The sequence below is a fragment of the Meriones unguiculatus genome, chromosome 18 (assembly GCF_030254825.1).
Source record: "Meriones unguiculatus strain TT.TT164.6M chromosome 18, Bangor_MerUng_6.1, whole genome shotgun sequence".
Lineage (NCBI taxonomy): Eukaryota > Metazoa > Chordata > Mammalia > Rodentia > Muridae > Meriones > Meriones unguiculatus.
In genome coordinates this window covers 53,119,545-53,145,121 of record NC_083365.1, presented here as the reverse complement: position 1 = coordinate 53,145,121, position 25,577 = coordinate 53,119,545, and the positions used below count along the sequence as shown (strand labels likewise).

Here is a 25,577-nt window from a genome sequence, read left to right as displayed (position 1 = left end):
CTTCTCCAATCCCCCCACATTCTATTCCCCTGCTAAACTAACATTATGTTTTTCCCTTTTTTCTCAAAAACAAAACAAAACAGAAACAAACCCAAAAACATAAGCCACCCCTCAAGAAACACACACACACGTACATACACACACAAAATGAAAATCAAATAATAAGTAAATGATCAATAATATGGAAAATTCTAAAACTAACCAAGCCTAAAAAAAATTCACAAAAATACTGTTGAGTTTGCTTTGTGTTGGCCATCCACTGCTGGGCATGTGGCCTGACCTGAAGTATGGTGGTTATACTTTCGCATTACTTTGAATAAAATGATTTTCTCTTGGTCCACAATTATCACTTGGTGGCAGCTTCTTGGTTATAATTGGGACCCTGCATCACCTTTCCCATCTAAGTGTGAGGTTCCTATTTAACATTGAACATGTTTTGGCTTTGCGTACACTGCCACAGATTCTGTGAGTTCACATGGGCAAAACTTCACAGAAATTAAAAGTGAAGAATAGAGAACCAATAATAAGACAGAATAAGTATGACAGAGAACAATGTCGTTAATCAAAATTTACCAAGGCTCTAAACTGATACTATGACAAATTAGGATCTACACTATGGCCAGAGTACATCAAAAGGCAATACATGAAATTCTGAGACAAACCTAGCAAGGGGGCAATCAAATATATCTGTAGTTATCAGGTCTGCTGCTTTTGTGTATGTTATTATGTGTCTTCACATACATGCTATTTGTTTTCAGTACATACACTTGATAAATTTGTTCTCTGTATTAAAAAATATGGGCATAATGACGAAAACGTCATTATCACCCCTGTTCTAAGATTTACCCATGTTCTACCATAAATCTGCCCAGACTGAGGGCATGAGGGAAAATAATACGTGCCATTTTATTAATTACTCACTTTCATATAATGACTTCTAAGAAGTGCTTTGAAAAATTATACATTTCCTGTTCGACAATTTTTTGGGAGAAAGAATTTTAGCCTGATAAAAATGAGTCTCAGACTTTCAGGCTGTAATGGAACAAAATTAAGAGAGAATATAAGAACTTAATTTTATTTATAATGCCCTCAATGAAAGGATTCATTTCCAAGATCACATGACTATTGGTACATTTGCTTCTAACAAATTAGAAATAACTTACTTTAGTAAAGCCAATGAAGAAAAGAATTAAAATGGATAAAAGTTATTTATTTTACATATTAAAATCAATTATATAGGTCACACCAATATGAAGGGGAAAATGAAGTTATACAGGGAATACCAGGAAGCAGTGAAAATCTAGGAGTCTCATTAAAGCCTTTCCTACATACTTAGTAAATAAAAATCCATTTTTCATATTTCCCCCGTCAGTAAAATTTATTATTGCCTCTTACTTACTAGGGGTGATAAATATCATAAGTTCTGTACTTACGGTACTCTTTAAGTCTACAGCTACTACTTGGTCTTGATCATTTTCAAATCTGGTAGAAAAAATGAAACCAAGACATGCCAGCATATGTGCAGTGGTTTGGGTAAATTCTGTCATAAAACACTGTAACAAATGGGTGTTTCATAGGACAATTGTGGAGGTCTCTCCAAAAGCAGGGCCAGTAGATTGTTGATCTAGGTGAGGAAAGAAGAAAGTCAGGTTCAACATGATTCAGAGTCTGGCCCTAGGAAGGTTATCACGCATATTTAAGCACAACACAATTTTTTGGGGAAAAAAAAAAGTTCACTGCTGGTAAATAACTGTGTACAACAAAGCTTACGGCAGGACTAGATTACAAGTATTTTCAATGCACAAATGACTTCTTTGGAAAAGATAGATTTTGTTGACTGAGAAACAATGCTCAAGATAAAATTCTATGCAGGAACTGAGTCTGTTATAAGCATAAGAGTTTTGAGGAGTCAGACGTGGTCTGGTCCTACAGACAGCATAGTTTACCACATTATTGACTACATCCATTCCCAGGATTCCAGGCAGAAATAAGGTTATGCATCTTTTCCTTTCCAGGTATATAACAGCAGGTGTTTATTTTATGCTAAAGACTGTATTAATCCATCCACTTGGGTGTTCAGATGGGGTAGACAATCCAGTGACAGATGGTAAGAGATGGAAAATACATTTGTGAGTAGAAGAGTAACCTGTGTGTACAATAAAGAGTGAAAATGTGTGACTAGGAAAATCCTTCATACTGCAATGCAAATCTTATACCTATTACAGTAAAAAAAAGAAATTAAGATTGGAGAATTAGAGGCACAGACTATAATAAATTGTCAAAAAATGACTCAGCCAAGCTATGAAAAACATATTGCCGATTACATAAGCCTAAGAATAGGCAGAAGAAACTAAATCCCTGGCCTTCTATCATGTTCTGTAATTGGCTAGAACGTTTTTAAAAAATATTTTTACTTTAATTTTTATTAAGTACACTTTATTCACTTTGTATCCCCCCTGTATCTCCCTCCCTCCTCCTCTCCCAATACTACCCTCCTTCCCCATTCTCCACATATGCCCCTCCCCAAGTACACTGATAGGGGAGGTCCTCCTCTCGTTTCTTCTGATCCTAGTCTATCAAGACTCATCAGGAATGGCTGCATTGTCATCTTCTGTGGCCTAGTAAGGCTGCTCCACCCTCAAGGAGGGGGGGGGGCGATCAAAAAGCAGGCCAATCAGCTCATGTCAGAGATAGTCCCTGTCCCCATTACTATGGAACCCACTTGGACACTGAACTGCCATGGGCTACATCTGTGCAGGGGTTCAAGGTTATCTCCATGCATGGTCCTTTGTTGGAGTATCAGTCTCAGAAAAGAAACCCTGTGCCCAGATTTTTTGTTTTTGTTGCTCTCCTTGTGGAACTCCTGTCCTCTCCAGGTCTTACTATTCCCCACTTCTTTCATAAGATTCCCTGTGCTCTGCCCAAAGGTTGGCCATAATTCTCAGCATCTGTTTTGATATGCTGCAGGATAGAGCCTTTCAGAGGCCCTCTGTGGCAGGCTCTTGTCCTGTTCCCTGTTTTCTTCTTCTTCTGGTGTCCATCCTCTTTGCCTTTCCGAATGGGGTAATATATACTTCTCGTGAGCTGAGAGTGCCTGAGAGGCATTGAGAGCTGGAGACTATTGGTTCACTGTGTACCTTACAATGGAATGACAAAATAGTAAGAAAGATCAAAGGTTCATTCTTGCATGGTGATTCAGTTTAAGTCTTAGTTTTTCTATGAAATCACTATTTATTTAACAGAATTTGTATGGGATCTTCATAATCACAAAGGCCAGGTACATTCCAAAGCTTTCTCTAGGACTTAGAACTCATTTAATTGGGAGTTCTCTGGCTAGATCCAGAGCTGACTGTTATCAAAATGATGTCTCGTGATAACACACACACACACACACACACACACACACACATACACAGAGGCACAGGGGAATGGGAGGGAGATACACTTTGACAACTTGGATTTAGGATATCAGAATTTCATTCAATTTGTAGTGGCTATGAATAGATAGCTTTAGACTCTGAAGAACAACACTTAAAATAGAAAAATTTCTTCAAGGTAATATTCACTGTGGATATTCCAACCATCCTTTATTTTACTTACCCATCCATCTCACTCTTTCTCTCTACCTAGTTATAACATTCTTTTTTAATGAGGATGTTAAAATACATCTCATTTTTTTCACGTTTTTACCTTCATATTTCATATGTCTTACAATCTCCTCTCTGGAGTCTTGAATAATTATTCAAGTTTTAATCTTTTAAAGTCTATAACTAACTTTAAAATGTTTACCCTAAATAAATTATAGCAAGTTTTTCTGTATGATCTTTGCTGTTTATGGGTAAGATTATTATCGTGCATATTTGTATATAATAAAATGAAAACATAGTTTGCTTCCTAGGAACTTCTAAAATTGCTTCCTAGACAACCCTCTGTTTAATAGCACTTGATGTGTATTAATCTATCTTATCTAATTTTTTAGTTCTAATAAAAATACTCCCAATTGCTATTTAGCAGCATAAACAGTATTAATTATAACGTATAAAATTGAATTAAATTAATTATATTTTTCAACATTGTACTGAAAATGCAATGATCCCAAGAATCATTCAGTGCACTGTCATTATGTAGGTTATATTTCTTGTTCATGGAAATCTATACTGATCACATTGATAACTTCATTCCACATTAGCAATAATGAGATCCAAGCCATTGTAGGGTCAATTATTTTTATGATATTCAAACAAAATTTCATTGTGAAAACTTATAGATGTTGACCTGAAATATTACATGATGAAAACAATTTTTTTTCTAAGAACTGTCAACTTTACTGTCAATATTTTATGTTAATATGTTGTTATGAAGAAATAGGTACTTAGTGGTCTTATAAACAGAGCACATGTCTAAAGACTTAAGGTGGTTTTTGAATACCAAACAATGAGCAGTTTAACATTCAGCAACCTAGAAACTAGAGAAAAAGTATCTCATGTAAAATATCTCAAATCACTATTGCAAATTTAGCAACTAAAATACAATTAGTGAAGCCAGTGTTGTACTGAGTAGAAAGACATTTCTTTGTTTCTCAACTATAATAAAAATCGGCAAATAGTTCTTTTTATTTTAATCAATTTGGGTAAATGACTAAAAATGTCGTTGGCCCGAAACCATCCTTCTACTGGGAGGAACAGCAGATTGCTGCTAAATTACATTCTCCCCAAGTGCTTCCTCTGTTACTACTCTATTCATTCTGTGTTTCCATCCCACATTGTAAGTGTGTGGGATGGTTTACAATGATTGCTGCGAGAACCATTCCCGAAAACATAAAAGATATCTTTATCATTGCTGTGTTCTTGACTGTTTGCTGGATGTTGGCAGACACTCAAGGTCTTTGTGGAAACTAAAATTTCTCCTGACAAATTTTCTACTTTATTCATAACATAACATTCTTTTTTTATGTAGCTTTGTGCCTGTTTTAAAACTTTGGTGGTGCATATTGTAGCTGGGAACAGACTTATTCCACTCATTTTTAAGAACATATTTAAACATCAGAAAGACTAACTGTTTTTGATGTGACATTGGGTAAAACGCTTAAGTCTAAGGACATCCAGTCAAACGTTCACGGTCTCAATTACTTTACGTTTTTCACACATCTATTTAACCTTCTGAGTGCTGTTATTCTTGTTTTATGTTAGACATCAATTGCACAGCATGTAAAAGATGGTTATGATGACCACTTATGAAAAAATAAAATGTCCAAAAAGAGTGTGGCTTGTGATGGTTTCAAAATACCTTAGAATGAAAATCTTGTTACCCCAAGTTGCAGACAGAGATTATTCTATGTAGCCACTGGAATAATGCAGTGATCTTTCAGAAGCACGTTGCCTATGCACATTGGTTATTTGAAATGGAAATTTTAAATAAAAGACAGTGACATTAATTAAATAGTAATTTATCATAAACTCGAATAGCTATGTTTTGCATGTTTTTTTGGAGCAAAAAACTTAAAAGAAAGCACTTGTTTTAAATAGCCACTTAAAGGACCAGGAAGTAGAAAATATTTTCTAGTTTGCAATAAGATAAGACATTTCATATTCATATTCATTCTACTAGGTTTCAAATTGTGTGTACTTGTCAAAACTATTAAATCTTCAATTTTTTTTTTGTTTTGGCTAGGTTACTAACTATTAAATGAAGTTCCAGGTTCCTGGGTGTTCAGGTGAAGAGCCACACAGACTCTAGAAAGTACTGGAATATTAATTTGACTCTTAATAAAAGCTAAAGAAGTGTTATTTTATTCTCCATTCTAGGAAAAACAAAGCAAGTACCATATTCTCAATTCTCTGTAACATTTTCTTGCCTAGGGTTTTATGTCCTTAGTTTGATTAATATTTCTAGAAGGATTCCTGAAGAGTAAAATTAATCATACACCCATAACATTTATCAGACCAATGAAGCCAAAGATATTTGTTTAATGAAAGCACACAGTTCATACTAAATAATTATTTTTATTTTGGCCTTAAAGACATATTTCAAGTAATATACGTTCTAAGGAATATTTCTAAAAATACCAAAATATTTTCAAATCTGATTAAGAAAACATAACCTATTACAACATAATGACAACGAAAAATTTATTTTGTATATGAAAGCATTCATTATTGTACAAAATTTCAGGTTTAGTCACATCTGGGCAAGTTCATTTTATTCCTTAGTCTTACACTTAGAAAGTGGTGACACAAAATCTTCTTATTTTCCTGTAGTGTTTTTATTTCTTAAAGAAATCTAATTGACTTGAGTAACTGAAGAGAGTGTATCATATTATTGACAACTATACTATGCATTGTAGATAAGAAGTTTTTGCTTGATTAGTGTGTAAATTTACTAGCTATTTAAATAGATAAGTTAGACATTAGAAAAATAGAAACACAAAACAGAATGTTAAACAAAGTTAAGGATAGTGATTCTTTAAAATCAGAGAAGAAAACAACTTATCTTAAGGAAAACCACCTTGAGGTTGCCACATTTAGTTCAAGAACAGTCTTGTGTTTGAAACAGCTCTTATTATCCACTAAAAGGCCAAAGAGGCAGGAAACAGTGACCACTGAAAATGCTAAATGTGGTAATGGCTGCTAGTAGCCAAGTGTGTGTGCATATGTGTGTGTGTGTGTGTGTGTGTGTGTGTGTTTGTACAAGCATGCATCCTCTCTATTTGCTCATTCAGTGAGAACTCACTAGTTAAACATTTATTCGAGGAGTCATGGCAACAAACAGGTTTGAGCATGAGCATGATCCCATCAATTCAGTCTTTAACTTATAAGATATTTAGATTGCTACCTTTCATCAAGATGGAAATACAGAGTCAATATGTTCATTTTCCAGGGGTTTTCTTTATTTTAATTTTATTTTTCTTTTTAGTTACATTTTGTTCACTCTGTGTCCCAGCTGTATCCCACTCCCTCATTCCCTCCCCAACCCCACACTCCCTCCCCGCTCTCCTCCCTGCCCCTTTCCAAGTCCACTGATAGGGGGGACCTCCTCCCCTTTCATTTGACCCTGTTTTATCAGGTATCTTCAGGGCTGGCTGCAAAGTCCTCCTCTGTGGCCTAACAGGACTGCTCCTCCCCTGGGGGGGGGGAGAGTCAAAGAGCCAGCCATTGAGTTCCTGTTAGAATTAGTCCTTCCAAAGTAAGGGGCAGGGGTTTTCTTTAAAAAAAAAAATCAATCATTTATTTTTCAAAAACAAAAGGTCAGTATAAGATGTAATCAGTTCTGGACAGTCTAATACATGTAATATTCAACCATATATTCATGTTTCTGCATTATTATACTCGAATATTTGAAATGACATGATGCACTTTGGGCTGCCGGGTGTCAACCAGGGTAAGCAATTCAGAAGAAATTAATAATTTCAAATTCAACACACATAAAGATGTTTATTTTCATCTACTTTAAATATTCACTTACCTCTTAACCCTCCAACACACACCTACCTCCCTTTCCAAAAGCAAGCAGTATTTCCTTTAAATTATTGTGAAATGTCCTTTAAAACTATAACACATATATATCAATTTCATTCAAGATATAAAATATTTTCTCAAAATCCTGTTCTACTAGAATATAATAATGTAAATCTAATATACTTATTTATTTACAAATTGCATTGGATGATTGAATTTTCAATTGTAAAAGTGCATAAAATTAATAGTTTGCTTTGCTGGATGATATACAAAATAAATACAGGGATTTTAGTTTATGGTGGAAAAAATATACCCAACTGCTGGGAAACAATTTAACAGTAGAGCTAAATTTCTGAACAATATAAATATTTTTGGGATCCAGTATGTGTAAGTTTGACTCAACTGCTTTCTCAAAGAGAGCCAGCTCTTACTCTTTCAATTTCCTTGAACAAAGATGAGTTACTATCTGAACTAAAAATTAATTTATCCCTCAGGAAATATGAGGAAAGAGCTACCAATCTGCTAGGTAAGAAATAACTTTAAAATAGAATCAAAATGTGAGTTTTTCTTAAAATTGAACTTATTCCTTATACAGTAAGGGTCTAGGATAGGAAATAAGTTCAATCTATTATATGATTTATTGTGTCTGTACATATTTTTCACATTTTCTCACAGTTTTTTCTTTCTATTTTTATAAATATATAGATGAACCTATACAGTTAGAGTCAATCACTGAATAAAACTTGGATATTCAAGGGACAAAGCACAATTTAATTTATTTGTGCCATATTGGACTATTTTTCACCCAATTTCCTATTAATGGAAGGATTAAGAGGCAATGTTAAGTTTTACTTTACTGGTCTATGAGAAGATCACAATTTATTACTCTTATTAACTGCTCTTGAATTTGAATTGTCATATTGAAGCCACAGTATTCTATTACATTTTTCTCTTTAAAATATTCATGTTTCATTAACACTGAGATGGAACCCAAAGTACGAACTTGATGAAGGCCAAAATTACTAGTATAACTCAGTAGTTTTTAGCTAGATCAGTAGGCAAAGAGCGGAGTATATGTTCTACGATCCCAAAGGAAGTGAATATTACTGATAGGACTAAGAGGGTTATTAGGGGATAGCAGACAAAGTAATGGTACAACTCTGAAAGCATTAAGGATTGATCATACTTACATGAGTCTACTTAGCCTACAACCTAAGGAATGTGTTGAGCAACCATAAACTGGTAAGACTACATGCATACCACTCTTTCTTTGTTAGTTCCTTACATGTGTGAACAGTTATTCGGTGCACATGAACACCTGCATTGTCCAATGGCAGCAGAAAAAAAGATGCTGTGGAAACATTTTTAGTGATTTTTAAGCACAGACAAGCATGAAAACACACAGAAACACGTCTACACACCTGTACATGCACAAAACATACATACACCTATTAAAAGTTCTGAGGAAGATAACTGTTCAATTATTGTGATTCAAAGTGTTTTGAAAACTTTTGTGATACAATTTCAGTGTTTGGAAGTTAAAAGGAGAAAGAAAAAAAACTAAAAGGTTGGGAAGAAAGATAAATGGAAGAGGAAACAGGATAACAAAGAAAGGAAGCAGGGGAGAATAAAACAACGCCATCTATTATTACTCTGTTGAAGAAAAGACGTTTACAGCAACAAAATTGAAATACATATACTGCTAATGATAGCACATTAGATGAAAAATATGGGGCTGGAGAGATGATCAGGGATTTTGAGCACTGACTGCTCTCAGCTCTCACAGAGAATCTGGTTTCAATTCCTAGCACCCACATGGCTGCTCACAACTGTCCATAACTTCCAATATAAAAAATCACTTGCATTTTTCTGTGGCCTCTGGGTATCAGGCACACATGTGGTACACTATCATATCTGTCTATAATACATACATACACACACGGCGTAAAATGTAACTTAGAATAGTGTTTAAATGAATCATAATTACTTTTTTCTAAAATAATAAATCTGAAATTTTATTATTTTGATTCACACTTGAATTCTAAAGGTCCTCTAAAACTTGGAGTGGGTGCAATTTTTGTACTTTCCCATGAAACTTCCCTCTGACCAATCCCCATTCCTTTGTTTCAGCCCAAGATAATTAGAAATACTTTCTATTCTGGGTCATTTTTATGTTAATATTAATTTTATGTTAATATTAATTTATGATTTTTAATTTAATTTAATTTGTTTATTATTAGTTACATTTTATTAACTCTATATCCCAGCTGTATCCTGCTCCCTTATTCCCTCCCAATCCCACCCACTTCCCTCATCTCCTCCCTGCTTCTTTCCAAGTCCACTGATTGGGGAGGACCTCCTCCCCTTTCATCTGACTCTGTTTTTTCAGGTATCTTCAGAACAGTCTGCAAAGACCTCCTCTGTGGCTTGGCAGGCCTGCTCCTCCTTTGGGGGGTGGGGAGGTCAAAGAGCCTGCCATTGAGTTCCTGTTAGAAATAGTCCCTGTTCCCCTTTCTATGGGAAACAAATTGGTTACTGAGCTACCATGGGCTTCATCCTAGCAAAGGTTCTAGGTTATATCCATTCATGGTCTGGTGCCAGATGGATTCAGTGCAGAATTCTACCAGACCTTCAAATATTAGTAGTCTTAATTTTTCCAATCAAAAGACAAAGCATGAATGAATGGATCAAAAACATTATCGAATCTGTTTATCTAAAGAAACCAAGCAAGAAGGAGGACCCTGGGTAGGACAATCAATCTTCACTCAAAAAGACAAACAGGATGGACATTGGAAGAAGGAGAAAGCAGGACAGGAGCCTACCACAAAGAGCCTCTGAAAGACTCTACCTAGCAGTGTATCAAAGCAGATGGGGAGACACATAACCAAACTTTGGCCGAGTGCAGGGAATCTTATGAAAGAAGGGAGAGTTAGTAAGACCTGGAGAGGACAGGAGCTCCACAAGGAGAGTGACATTGGCAAAATATCTAAGCACAGGGGTCTTTTCTGAGACTGATACTCCAACCAAGTACCATTCATAGATATTTCCTAGAACCCCTGCTCAGATGTAGCCCATGGCAGCTCAGTCTCCCTAGTAATGGGAACAAGGACACTCTCTGACAGGAACTCTGTGACTGGTTCTTTGACCACCTCCCTCTGAGGGGGAAAAGCCTTGCCAGGTCAAAGAGGAAGAAATGCAGCCAATCCTGATGAGACTTGATAAACTAGGGTCAGATGGAAGGGGAGGAGGACCTCCCCTATCAGTGTACTTGGAAAAGGGCATGGGAGGAAAAGTGGTAAGGAAGGTAGGATTGGGAGGGAAAGTGGGAGGGGGCTACAGATGGTATACAAAGTGAAAAAAAAAACTGTGATTAATGTAAAATAATAATAATAATAATAATAATAATAATAATAATAAACCATTATCTACTAGTTGTTTACAGAACACCCATCATAGCTTTAAAGATATGGACCACCTAAGATTAAAAGACAGATAAACATACTCCAATTAAATGAGACCAAGAAGGAAGCATATGCTGCTATTCTAACACATGAAAAAAATAGAAAAAAGACAGAGAGAGCTCAAGTGAGCAGACTTAGAAATGTGTAGGGAAACATTAAAATAAACACCTAGGATTTCAGGATATCCAAATTTCAGGTATTTCCTCCCTGTCCCAGTTGTCCTTGAGTAGAGAGTCATTCAGTTTCCATGTATGTGTAGGATTTCTGTTATTTCTGTTATTGTTGAGGTCTACTTTTAGACCATGGAAGTCTGATATGATAAAGAGTATTATTTTGATTTTCTTGTATCTGGTGGAGCTTTCTTTGTGCCCATCTATATGGTCAATTTTGAAGAAGGTTCTAAGAGATGCTGAGAAGAAGGTATACTCTTCTGTGTTTGGGTGAAAGGTTCTGTAGACATCAGTTAGGTACATTTGATTTAAGACCACTGTAAGTGTGGTTATACCTCTGTTTAGCTTCTGGCTCAATGATCTGTGCCTCAGCAAGAGTGGCATGTTGAAGTCTCTCACTATAAAGGGGTTGGGATCAATGTGTGATTTAAGCTTTAGTAATGTTTCTTTGACAAATGCAGGAGCCTTTGTGTTTGGTGCATAGATGTTCAGGATTGTGTAGTTCACCTGGAGGATTTTTTCTTTGATGAGAATAAAATGTTCCTCTCCATTTCTTTGATTAAGTTTCGTTGAAAGTCTGTTTTATTAAATATTAGGATGGCTACTCCTAATATCTTGCTTCTTCAGTTCATTTACTTGGAAAACATTTTCCAGCCCTATACTCTGAAGCAGGGTCTATCTTTGTTGCAGAAGTGTGTTTGTGGAATGTAGCAGAATGTTGGATTATATTTCTGCAACCAATCTTTTAGCTGTGTCTTTTTATTAGAGAGTTGATACCATTAATGTCAATATATATTAATGACCAATGATTGTTCGTTTCTTTTATTGTGGAGGTGGTTCCCTTATTAGGGAACCAGGAGCTGTCTCTGACATCAACTGAGTGGCCTGCTCTTACTTCATCTCCCTCTGTGGGGTGCAGCCTTACCATACCACAGAGGAAGATGGTTTAGGCAGCCTTGATAAGATCTGATAGGCTAGGGTCAGATAGAAATGGAGGATGGCTTCCTATATCAGGGGACTAAGGAAAGGGCTTAGGGGTAGAAGAAGGTGGGTGAGTGGGACTAGGAGGAGACAAGGGAGGGGGCTACAGTGGGGATATAAAATGGATAAAGTGTAATAAATAAATAAATATATAAATAAATAGTATCTTACTGTGTCAGAACCTTCAGGGCAATTTTATTAGTAGAATAGTAGCTATCTTGTCTTCTGATTGTATTGCCATTACAAAAAAGCAAAACAAAACACAATATTTATTTGTGATATTGTTTTTGCTCTTGGTTGCAAATAAATGTTTTTATTTTATCAGACTAAAAATAAAAAAAACAAAAACAAAAATGTACAGCCAAAATCTCAATCAACATAGGGTGAAAAATGTTTAACAAATTGCTTGCCATCTGAATTCAGATACACATAAAAAAAAAATAGTCACCATAACAATGTCGCATGTACCCCTGGTAAGCAAGGATCATTCAACTTATGTGAGTCAATAAATTAATAAACCATATAAAGTGGATTAAAGACAATTATAAAATGAGCCTCTGAACAGACACAGAAAACGCCTTTGACAAAATTTATCCTTCTTTCACGATAAATATCCTAAAGGGCTAGAGGGTACATCCTTCAACATTAAGAAAAGAAAAATACGAGAAACCTACAGCCAACTTTATCCTGAAGTGAGAAAAGCTTGCTAAAGTTAGTAATATTGACAAGAAGAATAAGTGATTATAAGTAGGGGAATAATAATTCAAATTATCCATATCTGCAGATGGCATGATAGTATACATTAGAACCCCAAATCCTACCAGAAAACTTTAAATTGAATTTTAAAAAAAATTAGTAATATGACAGGAGCATAATTCAGGAACTTTCTAAAACATGAACAGGGAACACACGTAGAAGTTTATGAACATATTTCCATTCACCATAGAATCAAAACAGATCATATCAAATCCTTAAAAATTAACCTAATAAAAGATCAAGGTTTTCTGCATTGAAAAATTTAAAACTTGGAATAAAGAGATAGTACAAAATACTTGCCATCCTATGAAAATGGATTTGTAAAATTTATATTGAACTACAAAATACCATGTGGTCAAACAGTCCTGGGGGGAAGGGAAGCTGAAGTGATTACCTTTTCAGATATTAAGTTATATTAAGTTATATTATAGAACACAAAGCCATATTTATAAGAACAAATATTAACAGCAAAAAATAAGACATGTATATCCATGGGAAAAAAAAAAACAAACAAACACCCAAACATGTATGTATGACTTCAGCTACACTATTTGTCTTACTACCATGACTTCCTAACTTAAGTTGAATAAGTACAGCATCAATACACAGGCCAAAGTGGAAAAGAAAAGGACCATGAGGTCCCAATCCTACCTCAAGAAATACATGCAACAAAGAAATGCTGAGAACAGAGAAATAACCTCACCAGGGATGACCACAAATACTGGCTATCCAACACCAAATGTTCACCCATAAAAACATATATACAACTAACTTTACATAGACTGAGCAGGCTATATTTAGGAATATATGATATGTATATACATGCATATAACAATAATCAGTGCACAAAAAAGAGCCATGGGTTTGAAAGATAGCAAAGAACTATACAGAGCAGAGGTTGGAGATAGAAAAGACAAGGAGGAAATGCTCTAATTCTGAACTCAAAAATAAAATAATAAAAAATAAATATACATGTTCATAAGAATAAGCATTTAATGTCACATAATAGTAAGAATCAGTCCCAGAAATGAGTAATTAGACAATTTTGAAAATTTGTGAAACTTACATTCAACAGAAGTAAACCTAAATAGTTAAGGGGAAGATGAGGTAAGTTTCACACTTAGTTAATACAATCAAAAGAAAAAAGTGAAAGGGACACATGAGGCTACTGGCTAGCAAGTTTTATACAATCATCATAAGTGGAAGGATTACACAATAAAATAATTGTTAAAATGATATTAAATACATACAAAATTAATGAAATTGATAATTACCATTATCAGTGATTAGGTATTGCCTGTAAGGAAACGTGTTCTCATCTGGGAAACGTGAGCAGTAGACCAATGCTGTGACATCAGCACAGCTGCTGTATTTTTGGGTGATGAGTTTCTCAGCTCTGGTACAACCACAAAGAGCCACCGTCATAAGCGTTCTTCATCACTGTTACTGACTGGAGAAGGTACAGAGAGCGCCCACATCCACTATTCAGGTACCACAGATAAGAGAATAACACTGAATGGTTTTTAAACTCTATTTTGCTAAAACCAGAGTTTGTTTGAAAGTTGCTGGGACGTCTTTTGTTTAATATGAATTAAAATGTATCTAAACACTCTAAAATTTTAGTCTTAGGATATATTGGTATCAAGACAAGAAAAAAAATATCTCAATATGAGTAGGTGATTATGAAGCTTAACATTGTAGGCAATTTCTCGAGATGACCTCTTGTATTTTCTTCACTTTGCTTTGTAATTCCATGTATTAAACTCCGTTAATCTAATACAGTATCTTTCTGTAGGAACTGGAAGGCTACCGCTTCCTTAGTGTTTTGTTCCATGGACCACACTTTACATATGTTCACTCTTATTGAATGTAAATTAGCTTTTCCTTTTCTAATCTTCATGTAATGTAAATATGTACTATAAGAAGTTAAGAAAAATTCCTAGGTGTTCTCTTTGTAGATAATAATCATGGAAGCCAAATCTAATCTTTTCTTCTTTTATGAAATATGAAACCATTCTATATATCTTCTTTCAGTGGGCTGATGTAGAGACAAATTTGAAAAATACAAAATAACTTCAATGGATATTTATTGCAAGTATTCACAACATGAACACATTTTTCTTCATAATTCTTTTCCTTCATCTACTACATTTAATATTTTACAGATTCCTGTCATTTTTCCTACTCAATCATGACTTAAAAAAATTCCTTGAATTGAATTTTATTGTTAGTAGGTTAGCTTAATACCTTCTAATTTTCACTTCACTAACTGCCAAATCATTCCTCTCTATCCCTTCTTATTGGGTCAAATATTTTGACTGTTCTTATGTTTTGATATAAATCTAATCTGTCATTATTATAAGTTAAACCCCTTAAAATAATAGAAAAAATAACATCAAAACAACAAGAATACGACCACAACATCTTGTCATGTTGTAATAAGACAACACTGTGTCTCTCGTTGTATACATGCTTTGGAGCTTTAAATCTTAATGGTATTTAGGAAAGTTCACTAAAGACTGAGAATGATCTTTGTTTTTGAATACTGCTTAGTTTTCGAAGGATGCCATGTTTGTGTGTATGTGTTGATACTTCAGCTTGTACTGTAATAATTTTATTTTCATATTGCTTACTCTTACAAACATGGCATTTACTCTCTGGATTACTCAATGAAATGATATGAACAAAAATTTTAGAAATTCTGTTGCTTTATGTAACCTCACAAATATTTTCAATATAAAAAAAAATTTCCTGAGACTTCAGTTGGCACTTGAAAATGCATACAAAGTCAAAAACATCTCTAAATTGTACATCAGACAGCTGAATCCATTATTAGGACTATATGCTTCTCCAAAAACTAGATCTCCTCAGTAATGAATGATGTAGTATATGCATTATTAAAGAGTTTTAATACCAACATATGACACAGCAGTATTAAAGACTATCATAGATAGGATATTTCAGTGAAGGGAAAATTGTGTTTTAGTTGAAGTAATCTGAACACTTAGATTTATTGTAGTTTAAATTGGTAAGACATCTGGGACATTTAATTCTGCTTGCATATTCATCTACCAATTTCAAATATAAAAAGCAAATTTCACCTCTCTCTATATAATTCAGTATCTGTAGTGTCTCATTCATGAATGTCCAAAAAGACAAATTGTTCTCATATATCAAATATGATTTTGGCAAGGAACTGGAAGCAAAATCCAAAAAGCTGCCAAAGTTCGGATTTCACAAACTTTCTGCCTCCTTTAGACTCTGTTGTAATCTGTCACCATGTGTCAATTTGAATGTGTGTCTTTAGACTGTGTGTACTCATGTTGGCAGGCAGAGCGTAACATTTATAATAGTTATATTCCACAATTCCTCCAAACTAGGGCCAAACCAAGAGGTATTAATACTAAGAATATATTTTCTCTTTTTAAGTTATTTATTTATTTGTTTATTACAATTTACTCCCTTAGTATCCTTTTCGTTAAGGGGGGAAATAAAGTCCTGACAAAGCATTATGAGACAAAGAACCCCCATTTCAGGCCAATATCCCTTAAGAACATTGCTGCAAAAATACTCAAGAAAATAGTCAGAATCCGAAGCCAAGAACACATCAAAGACATAATCCACTATGACCAAGTAGACTTCATCCCCAGATATGCAGGGGTGGTTCAATACAGAATACCAATTTTTTTTTTTTATGATATCCTACTTGAGAATACAGTTGCATCAAGACATTTGTTTCTTGATTGACCACAGTTTTGAACTGATTATCTTTCAACACTGAACTATTTCTATCAACATATCCTAAACTCTCTTGTTCTTTTCTGGACATCAATTTATAAGCACACTAAAGGAATTCATTTGAACAACAGTATCTGAGATTTAACATTTCATTTTGATTCTTAGAATTTAAGTTTTTCCTTGCCAGGCCACAGAGAAAGATGATGCAGCCATCCTTGGTGAGAACTGATAGGCTAGGGTCATATAGAAGGGGAGGAAGTCCTTCTCTTATCTGGGGACTAGGGAAAGGGCATGGAGGAGAAGAGGTAGGATGGGTGGGAAGAGACAAGAGAGGGGGCTGCAGCTGGGATACAAAGTGAATAAAATTTAATAAATGAATATATTAACTAAATTTATAAAATAATTTAAGTTTCTTATTTAAATATGTAACTCATTGCAATATGTTTTAATGGGCCTTCAACAAACTAATGCCAATTATTTTCAATCTTCTTGGTAAGACTAGCATATGAATATTAAAAATTCCAGTCTTTTTCTGTGCCTTTTATTAACATTTTTTGTGCATAAACTTATTTTTGATAATTTGCATTTGATTTGATTTACAATGCTATTTTACTTATTTTTGTTGAATTTTGTGCTTATTGAATTAGATAATATAAGCTGATACAAATATTATTTAATATAGGAATTCATTTTGTTCTGGGTAGGCTTCATTGTCTAGTGTGCCTTATGCTTGAAAATCAGGGGGTTCATTCTCCCTGAGTTCATGTCTATTTGGTTTGGTTGACTAAGTTATTTTTTATTTTGCTGTTTTTGTTTTGTTTTGTTTTGTTTTGTTTTGTTTTGTTTTGTTTTGTTTTGTGTGTCCGGCTTTTATATCACATCTGCTGGGGGGATACAGACTTGCCAAGCAAGAAAACAAGAGAGGAAGGAGGAAGAAGACATCACAGCCAGTCCTGATAGGCTAGGGTCAGATAAAGGGGAGGAGGATGTCTCTTATCAGGGGACTAGGGGATGGACATGGAGGAAGAAGAGAGAAGGAGAGTAGTGTGAATGGGATGAGACTATAAAAATTTTAAAAATTGTTCTTCAATCAGACTCCAGAAATTTATAAAATTAAACTTTAAATCCCCTTCATTTTTCTCCTTGTGGTGATTCTTTGAAATCAATTGTTTCCATAATTCACTTTGATAATTGACTTCTTTGCTTCAGTCTTTGTTTGTTTGTTTGTTTGTTTTAGTATTTTGGATATCTTTATGTACCCATATGGCTGTCATTTTCTATAGTCTTATAAAAATGAGAACAGTAACTGCTGTGACCTTTAGATTTGAAGATGGAATGAGAAGCATATAAATCATTTTTTTTTATTTTCATTTTTTATATTTTGTATTTTTGAGATTATAATTACAACATTTCCCGTCCCTCTCCTCCATCCAAACCCTTCGGTATCCTCTCCACACTCTCCTTAAATTCACGACCTATGTGTTCATTAAGTGTTATTGCATGTGTTTTTTGCAAGAGAATATAATTATTTTATATAAATATTAGAAATATAGTGGTTTGCAATAAAAAGCTATGACCTGGGTATTTAGGTTGTTTTGTTATCCTTTGTTAACAAGGAATGGCATACTATATTTTTTCTGGAATATTTGACCTGTCCACTGTTTAGGACACCATTCTGTGGAATGGACTGCTGAGATGTATTAAACGTAGTAATTGACATCACCCTAAGAATTAATTGCTGCCTGCTTCTTCACTGTGAATGTGCAATACAAGCTGCCTGCAACTCTTGTCTCCCTGAATGTCCTGCCACAGAGTACGTTATCTTCAGAGTGGGAGCCAAAATCACCTATGGAGTTTCCTTTGTCAGGATGTTTACAATTATAATATGAAGAGATATTATTTAACCATGATGATGATGCAGTAAAGAGCAAGTTGGAAAGTATGAGTTTACAATTAAGTTTGGCCATTAGACTGGCTAGAAATAAAGGTGAATAGTTTTTTTTGTGGAGTAAAAGTATGTAAATTACTAGTTGTTTTTAACATCATTTAAAATTAACTTGAAAAGGACACCAGGGCTAAAATGCATTAAACTTGATATAGTTAAACACAGGATTACTTTGAATATTTTTTTACTTGTTTTTACTTTGTTTTACATTTACTAGTAATTTGAATCAGTTTTCCATTTAATAACATAAAGGTATCTTTGGATCATTGGCTTGCCTCATAAATTCAAAGCTCATTTTAATAATAAGTGAACATATTAATTAGAAACATGTGTAAGTTTTCTGGGCCTGAAATGAAACAATGAATTTTATGGTAGTTTTGGTTATTTGTATTTCTTCTAGTTAAAAAGTTAGAAAACTAGAACTCAAAAGTGAATATCAGCCATCTCCAGGTATGCTTCTATGGAAGATGTATTAAATCTCTAGCATCCTGGTGACAGAAATATAATAGTTACAGGTATTCATTAAAATATTATATAATGATATGAAGATGAAAAACTTTTAATATTATGTGGTATAGATAAAAATTTGCATTCATATTCTTTTTATGAAAAAGAACTTCAGAGAAAATAATTATGATAATAAAGATGATGACAATTATTATTGTGAGCTTTTGCTAAATCTTCCTGTCAGACGAGTGACATGCTAACTATAAAGACTTAGATAACCTATCCAAAAACTTCATACAGTTGTAATACAATTTTTATTTTACAAGTATAAATCTAAAGCATTTAAATGCTTCTTGTTCTTATACTGCCCTAACCATCAGTGGACAAAGCATAATTCAAGGAACTCATGTAAACACACATTATTACTATTCTTTTGATTGTTTTTATTAATTTATTTTTATTTAATTTTTAAATAATTTATTCACTTTATATAATGACTGTAGCCCCATCCCTCAACTCCCCTAGTTCTACCCTTTCCCCCTCCTCCCCCTAACCCATTACATATTTCTCAGAAAGGGGAGCCCTCCTCCTTTACCTGCTCACCCCATCTGGGCAAGTCTCATCAGGACTGCCTGTACACTCTTCCTCTCTGTCAAACATTATTAATAAAATATTGAGCTATTTTCCCACTTTATTTTCCCTAAAATTATTTTAGATAATATAATTTTTGATATTTGAATTTTCACATCATAATTGAAATTCATGAACTGATCTACTTATTTTTAAAGAAGCTTAAATTTTAATATTTTGTATCATATAAAAATGAGTTTAAATTAACAAATGAATTATCTTGTTCTGATGTCATTGAACTTATTTCATTAAGTAAAACAATTTAGGCTTATACCTAGCCAATTCAGTCATTACCCAATTAAAATTAATGCATTCGTCTATTAAAGTAACTAACACGCTAATTGAGATGAATTAGACCATAAGCTAAACTGTTTATGAATGATAGCAGTTAATAATAATTTTGTGGGAGACAAATGAGAGTACCTTCATTTTCAAAACTTTTTGAGAAATTATCATTAACTGAAGTTATAAAACATTAATTGAAAAAGTGAAGATGAACTTTTTTCTTAAATTGTTTTTAAAGTCTTTTTTTCAAGGAGGCTAATAATGTTTCTTTTTGGAGTTATTTTTTATTAAATTTTTATTTTTTATATTAATTACAGTATATTCTCTTTATACCCCAGCTGCAGTCCCCTCCCTCATTCCTTCCCAATATCACCGTCCCTCCTGCAACTGCTCCCATGCCCCTCTGCAAGTCCACTGATAAAGGAGTTCCTCCTCCCCTTCCATCTGACCATAGCCTATCAGGTCTCATTAGGACTGGCTGCAATGTCCTCCTCTGTGACCTGACAAGGCTGTTCCTCTATCGGGGGGGGGGGGGGGATGATAAAAAAGCCAGCCATGGAGATCATGTCAGAGACAGTCCCTGTTCCACTTACTAGGAAACACACTTGGAGACTGAACTGCCATGAGCTACATCTGAGCAGGGATTCTAGGTTTTCTCCATGCATGGTACTTGTTTGGAGTATCAGTCTCAGAAAAGACACCTGTGTCCAGATTTTTTGGTTCTGTTGCTCTCCTTGTGGAGTTCCTGTTCTCTCCAGGTCTTACTATCTCCCCCTTTTTTTCATAAGATTTCCTGCACTGTGCCCAAAGTTTGGTTATGAGTCTCAGCATCTGCTTTGATACACTGCTGAATACAGTCTTGCAGAGGACCTCTGTGATAGGCTCCTGTCTAGTTTCCCGTTTTTTTCTTTCTTCCAATGTCCATCCTGTTTGTCTTTCTGAGTGAGGCTTGATCATCTTATCCAGAGCCCTCCTTCCTGCTTAGCTTCTTTAGTTGCACAGATTTTAGTATATTTATTCTATATTATATGTCTATAATCCACAGAAAAGTTAGTATATACCGTGTGTGTCTCTCTGCTTCTTGGATACCTCACTCAGGATGATCTTTTCTAGTTCCCACCATTTGGCTGCAAATTTCATGATTTTCTTGTTTTTTAATTGCTGAGTAGTATTCCATTGTGTAAAAATACAGCACCTTCAACAAATGGTGCTGGTATAACTGGATGTCTACATGCAGAAAAATGCAAATAGATCCTTATTTATCACCCTGCACAAAACTAAAGTAAATTTGGATCAAAGACCTCAACATAAAACCAGACACACTAAATCATCTAGAAGAAAAAGTAAGGAAAAGCCTAGATAGGAAAGAACAGAACAGCATGAGCACAGGCTCTAATATCAACAATCTATAAATGGGACCTCCTGACTCTGAAAACCTCTGTAAAGCAAAAGACCCTTTCATCAGAACAAAATGACAATCTACAGACTGAGAAAGGATCTTCACCAACCCTATATCTGACAGAGAGCTAGTATCCAGAATATATAAAGAACTCAAGAAGTTAAAAAGCAACAAGCAAGTAATCTAATTAAAAAATGGGATTCAGATCTAAACAGAATTCTGTGTAGAAGGATATAGAACGGCAGAGAAACACTTAAAGAAAAGCTCAAAATTTTTAGTTATCAGGGAAATAAAAATCAAAACCACCCTGAAATTTCACCTTATACCCATCAGAATGGCTCAGATCAAAAAGTCAAGGGAGAACACATGCTGGAGAGATTGTGGAGAAAGGGGAACCCTCCTCCACTGCTGGTGGGAATGTAAATTTATATAACCACTTTGAAAATCAGTCTGGTACTTTCTCAAACAATTAGGAATAGTGCTTCCTCAAGATCCATCTATACCATTCCTAGGCATTTATCAATAATATGCTCAGGTGCACAACAAGGACATTTGCACAATCTTGTTCATAACAGATTTATTCATAATAGCAAGAACCTGGAAACAACCCAGATATCCCTCAAAGAAGGAATGGATACAGAGATTGTGGTGCTAATAATGTTTCTAATCATGTTTCTTAAAGTATTCTGCAATCATTCAATAATTCACATTTTTTTTAATGTGTTTGGCTCCTTACTTTTAGGCACAGTCTTAGGTAGCTAAGTTTGTCCTTGAACTCTTCAGGCAACTGAGAGTATCAAGGGACACTTTGATTATTTTGTCTCTGTCCCTAAAAAGCTAGGATTAAAGAGGTACACCGCCACACCTAGTCATCCTGTTCTGAGAATCAGATGCAGTGCCTCAATCATTTTAGGTAAATATTCTACTATTTGAGCTACACAGTCTTAAATTTGGTTTTAATAAAATGTTTGACCTTTTGGGATTTATAGCATTCTCTGATCTCATACTGTGGTTAAGAGGTGACAAAGTGATGAGTGATCAGCTAGATGCTGTAAACAGTTTTAGAAAGGACTACATAGAAATTACAGGTGAGCAAATGAGTTCATGTCTGGGACTGTCACTTTTCACCTTACTAGGGAACCCACATGGAGACTGAGCTGTCTGTGGGCTACATCTGAGCAGGGAGTCTAGGTCTTCTCTCTCCATGGTTTTGTGTTTATGTTTCAGTCTCTGCAGTCCCCCATGGGGCCTGCTTTTTGTCTTTATTGGTCTCCTTATGGGGCCTCTGTCTCCTTTGGTTCCTTCTATTTCCCCCTTCTTCTATAAGACTCCCTGCACTGTATCCAAAGCTTGGTTTTGAGTTTCTGCATCTGCTTCTATCTCCAGCTAGGTGGAGTCTTTTGGAGAACATCTGTGGAAGGCTCCCATGTTGTTCCCTCTCTTCTACCTCTTCCAGTGTCTATCTTGCTCCTTGGTCATTGGCGGGGTGACCTAGCCGGCCCACAGAAGAAGAGGATCCAACAGTCCTGACAGTATCTGATAGGCTAGGGTCAGAAAGTAAGGGAAGAAAACTTTCTATATCAGTGGACTTGGAGAGAGGGCTAGGGGAGGAAGAGGTGGATGGGGGGGTGGGAAGGCATGAAAGAGGAAGCTACAACCAGGATACAATGTGAATAAAGTGTAAATAATAATAGTAATAATAATGATGGTGATAATGAAAAACAGATGGGATTTGGGTATGGATTGTTTTTGTGTAGGTATGTAGTTGTACATGCAGTCACATTTACTGTCAGTTCTCTGTACTAACTGTCTCATTGTGCCTGGAAAACATATTTACTCTAGATAAGACCCTTAGGTCTTATAATCTTCTTCCCTGTTTTCTGTAATGGTCTTGGGGACTTTGGAAAGAAGATGTGTGATACAGTTATTACATTTAGAACTGAGATAATCACAATATCAGGTTCTCTAAATGACTTGTGTTGTGATTCTATGTGTTCGTGACCATCTACTACAAAAAGAAATTTCTCTGATAAGGGTTGAGAGATACACCTATCCATTGTTATAATATGGTTAGAATGATTAGTATTTAGGTTTTGATTTAATATTTTGTACAGTTAGCAAAATAATAGTAGTATGCTATTCCTAGGGTCCCTGACCTATGCCTAGCCTCTGACTCTTGTCCTCAGTAATGACGTTAAGCATGAGTTCTGTCTTGATTTAGTGGACCTTCCTTAATCCAGTCATGAAGATGTTGATTAGTCCCATAAATCCATGTCACTATTGCACAGGTAGACTTTTTTTTTTCAGGTTGGTTGTCAGTGTAGCTCCAGCCAACTCTAATCACAGAATTGACATGAGAGATATTTAGGAAGTAAAACCCTTAGCTAAGGTACTATTTGAAATGGAGTTGCTTCTGAGAGGGGAGAAGAGGAAAGCAGTTTTTTATTTTCAGTAATGCAAATCCTAAGAAGCTATAATAGCTGATACTTCACACATACCTATAGTGATATTACTAAGTGGACTCTATGTGCTTAAATAGAATAGAAATTACAAATGAAATTTGGAAAAATAATAGTGGTGGTAGGATAGGGGAGAAGTTGAAGGGAGGGATAAAAGGGCAATCTGATAAAAAATGTGCTATAAAAATTTCAATCAAAAAGTAAAAGAAAACTAAGTGTCTGGCGATTAAGCACCCAAATGGATGAGACTCTATTCACATTAGTTGAATTATAGGTGAAAACATACAGAGCAGGATCATCTCACTGCCCTTTCTGTTGAAGGTCACAAGCATCTGAATGCATTTTTCTGGTGTAGCAACTCCCCTTTCACACACACCCTGTTACTTTTTCATGAGAACCTGAGCATCTCAACATTCATCCTCATATTTGTTTAACAAATTCTTTACTTACTAATGTTTCTGTGCTTCCCTTAAATACATTTTTGTAGATCCAGAATCCCAATTTTTAATTGATATATGTATATATATTCTTGATATCTTCTAATTGAATTTTAAACACTAATTCTAAATCTAAAATCTAACATATTATATATATATATATAACATATATTTCTATATTTTATAGATATAAACAGCATGGAGGTATTTGTCATGAACTGTGACAATTCACACTGCCCCAAAAGGCCTAAAAACTAACTCTTAGATAAACAGGGTGAAAATCCTCTTATATCCATGATCCTAAAAGAATGCTTTTAATATTACCATGGTAAAATCATTTCCTTTTGACAAGGAGAACTCAAAGCCATTCTTTTATGCTTCTCTTTATAAGGACTGAGGTCATACTAAACATTGTCACAACTGAAAAGGATAAGAAAGAACTTGCATAGCACAAAAACAAGACACTGATATATTTAGTGGATATTTCCACTGATTTATATTCTGGCATTGAAAATCTTTGTATGTTACCTCTTTTTCCCATTATAGAAATAGTTAATTTGAAGGGCAGAAGTGGGGAACAATAAACAGTATCCTCATTGCACTGTGTACAATGGTTATGTGGAAATTTAATTGAATAATGCTTGGATGTTCACTTTACTTCCAAATTCAGAAATGTATGTCTAAGGGAATACAGTTCTAACATTACATTCTATTAATACTAAAGACTCCCTCTATATGTCTAGGAAAAGTAGTATAAGAACTACTTTACTTTGAAATAACAATATTAGAAGTTCTGATAAGACATGACTCACGCTGAGACCTAAGCATACATTAAAAGTATTCCTTAGACTATGCTATCCAAATTATGACTCTTCAGTTTGAAGAAACATAATCATAAGAAACTTCATAAAAGCATATTTAAAAGCATATTGTGCTAGGTACATTTTGTTAACTTGACATGAAATATAGTCATCTGTGAACATAGATAATTAATTTAATGATTACTTCCCTAATATTTTCTGTAGACAAGATTATAAGAACATTTTATAATTAACTTTTATGATTGGAAGGCCCATATGGGTGGTGCCACTCCTGGGCAAATGTCTTCGGATAAAACTATCTTCCTTTAGATGTATATTGAATCAGTGTCTTGTACTGAATGAAGAACTCTAATAATGCTGTCTATCTAGTTGCTCCTACTAAGGATTAGTATTACACATGAGCAACTACACTTACCTGACATTTAAATGGAACCTGAGCATCTCAACATTCATCCTCATATTTGTTTAACAAATTCTTTACTTACTAATGTTTCTGTGCTTCCCTTAAATACATTTTTGTAGATCCAGAATCCCAATTTTTAACCAATTACCAATCTGTATGTAAACATCTCAAGCCATCAACTCTGAAATGCT

The 25,577-nt window shown here is 34.6% G+C and overlaps 1 pseudogene; it reads left to right on the top strand.

The window, feature by feature from the left end:
• The first annotated feature begins 4,644 nt into the window (after positions 1-4,644).
• LOC110566199 (small ribosomal subunit protein eS7-like) overlaps positions 4,645-25,577 on the top strand; it is a 64,202-nt pseudogene continuing 43,269 nt past the window's right edge.